The sequence below is a fragment of the Sinocyclocheilus anshuiensis genome, unplaced genomic scaffold, assembly GCF_001515605.1.
Source record: "Sinocyclocheilus anshuiensis isolate Anshui unplaced genomic scaffold, SAMN03320099.WGS_v1.1 scaffold2737, whole genome shotgun sequence".
Classification (NCBI taxonomy): Eukaryota; Metazoa; Chordata; class Actinopteri; order Cypriniformes; family Cyprinidae; genus Sinocyclocheilus; species Sinocyclocheilus anshuiensis.
Window position 1 is genome coordinate 5,345 of NW_015551029.1, and position 2,480 is coordinate 7,824.

The 2,480-nt window shown below is 38.7% G+C and overlaps 1 protein-coding gene across 1 annotated transcript in view; it reads right to left on the reverse strand.

The window, feature by feature from the left end:
* Positions 1 to 2,480, reverse strand: part of LOC107661160 (H(+)/Cl(-) exchange transporter 4-like) — a gene marked incomplete at its 3' end in the record, with an annotated part of 8,604 nt that overhangs the window by 1,216 nt on the left and 4,908 nt on the right. The window lies entirely within an intron of this gene.

The window sequence follows — 2,480 nt, forward strand, 5'->3', positions numbered from 1 at the left end:
TTGTAAATACAGTGAGGAAAATTGCAGTAGCCAAGGTAAGCTGACTGATGTTATCAAGTACGCTGCTATTTGCAGAATTACTGGACTTGCGTCATCCCGTCCACGGGAGTTCACACTCCTGGGTCAAACTCGCGAAGTCCGAACTTCCGAGGATGCAAGTTCGAAATTTGCATACTTTGTATTGAGAAACGCATGCATACCTACGTCACCAGATTATTTGCCTATTCTTCTCGGTACTTTAGACCGCGATGGAAACGCAGACAGCAACAGGTCTGGGGGAAAAAAGTTCCTGGGAAAAAAACGTTCCTGGTACAATTGTTCCGGGTAATTTCGGTGGAAACATGGCTTAAGCAAGTGACTGTGTTTATGAATGAGACACGGAATCATTGACTCACTCAATTTGTTCAAATGGTTGATTCATTCATAAACTAAGCAAGTGACTGTCTTTATGAATGAGTCACTGAATCACTGACTCACTCAATTAGTTCAAACTGCTGATTCAGTTTGGAAATGAAGCAAGTGACTGTCTATATGAACGAGTCACTGAATCATTGACTCTCTCAATTTGTTCAAACCACTGATTCATTTCGGATACAAAGCAAGTGACTGACTTTATGAATGAGTCACTGAATCGTTGGTTCGTTCTTTCATAAACGAAGCAAGTGACTGACTTTATGAATGAGTCACTGAATCATTGACTCACTCAATTCGTTCAAACCACTGATTCATTTTGGAAACAAAGCAAGTGACTGTCTTTATGAATGAGTCATTGAATCATTAACTCACTCAATTCGTTCAAAGGGCTGATTCAGTTTGGAAATGAAGCAAGTGACTGTCTTTATGAATGAGTCATTGAATCATTAACTCACTCAATTCGTTCAAAGGGCTGATTCAGTTTGGAAATGAAGCAAGTGACTGTCTTTATGAATGAGTCATTGAATCATTAACTCACTCAATTCGTTCAAAGGGCTGATTCAGTTTGGAAATGAAGCAAGTGACTCCCTGCATCTCAATGTTCATACTATCCATCCTAAATAGTATGTGAGATTAAAATAAGTGTGTCCCAAATCATAGTATGTTGAAAGGAGTATGCCAAAAGTCCCCGGATGGTCTCCTATTTCAGGTCGATTTTTGAAGTGTGGATCCGTGCACACTCTAATGGCTAATATTACCCACAAACCAATGCGCTTTGACGAATGATTCGGTTGAGAACTACAAACATGAATAAAAAACGTTAAAAAACTACAAACATGGTGGATGTGCGTGACTGACGGTTAAGTAGAGAGGTTTAGATAAAGGGGTTTGAGTTACTAATAATCAACATTTAACCTGGTAAAAAAAAAGTATTTATTTAATGTTATCTGTGTTATATTTCATCTGCAACAGCAATGTAAACTTTTATAAACATCCGTTTGGTCGTTAACTTTTAAATGCATCATTATGCAGAAAATATGAGCAGAGTTCTCTGAATGAAGACCCGTGGCTTGCAGATCAACGTGCTACTTTTCTCTCCGATATGGTAGGAAGTTAAATGAAATGAAAAGTGGAGGATATAAACTGTGACAAGATGATTGACAGGCCAGTTTACAGTGACAGGGTGCGTGTAACTATGCGACAGAGCGGTCCGTTAAAGATGCAGTCGTGTGATGTGATAGTATGTCCCAAAGCTTGCGTACTCTTTTACTACACACTCAAAAGTGTGTAATTTTTCCTCACCAAAAAAGTACATACTTTAAGGGAGTAGTATAAGTAGGCACATTGAGACACAGCAATTGTCTGTATGAATGAGTCACTGAATCACTGCCTCACTCAATTCGTTCAAACTGCTGATTCAGTTTGGAAATGAAGCAAGTGACTTCATGCAAAATGCAGCTGCTAGAGTCCTTACCAGGTCAAGAAAATATGATCATATTACCCCAATTTTACAGTCTCTGCACTGGCTACCTATTAAATTCCGTATCAGTTACAAAATATTATTACTTGTCTATAAGGCCCTTAATGGGTTAGCTCCTGCGTACCTAACTAGTCTTCTACCACGCTACAATCCATCACGCTCCCTAAGGTCGCAAAACTCTGGACTTTTGGTAGTACCTAGGATAGCAAAGTCCACTAAAGGAGGTCGAGCTTTTTCACATTTGGCTCCCAAACTCTGGAATAGCCTTCCTGATAACGTTTGGGGTTCAGACACACTCTCTCTGTTTAAATCTAGATTAAAGACACATCTCTTTGGCCAAGCATTCAAATAATGCATCTCATAATCTTTTACTAATCGCGAAATGGCCTTAAACAATTAGTAAATAAACTGCAGAATGTTTTGTAATACACGCACAAATTGCATGTATTCTGATAGCGCTGCACTTCGGCTTCGGCCAAGAATTTCATTTCAATTACATTTAAAAATATAATTTAAAAATAATTAATAGAAATTTACAGACAGGTGTGTACAGATGTGTGTGTGTGTGTGTGTGTGTGTGTGTGTG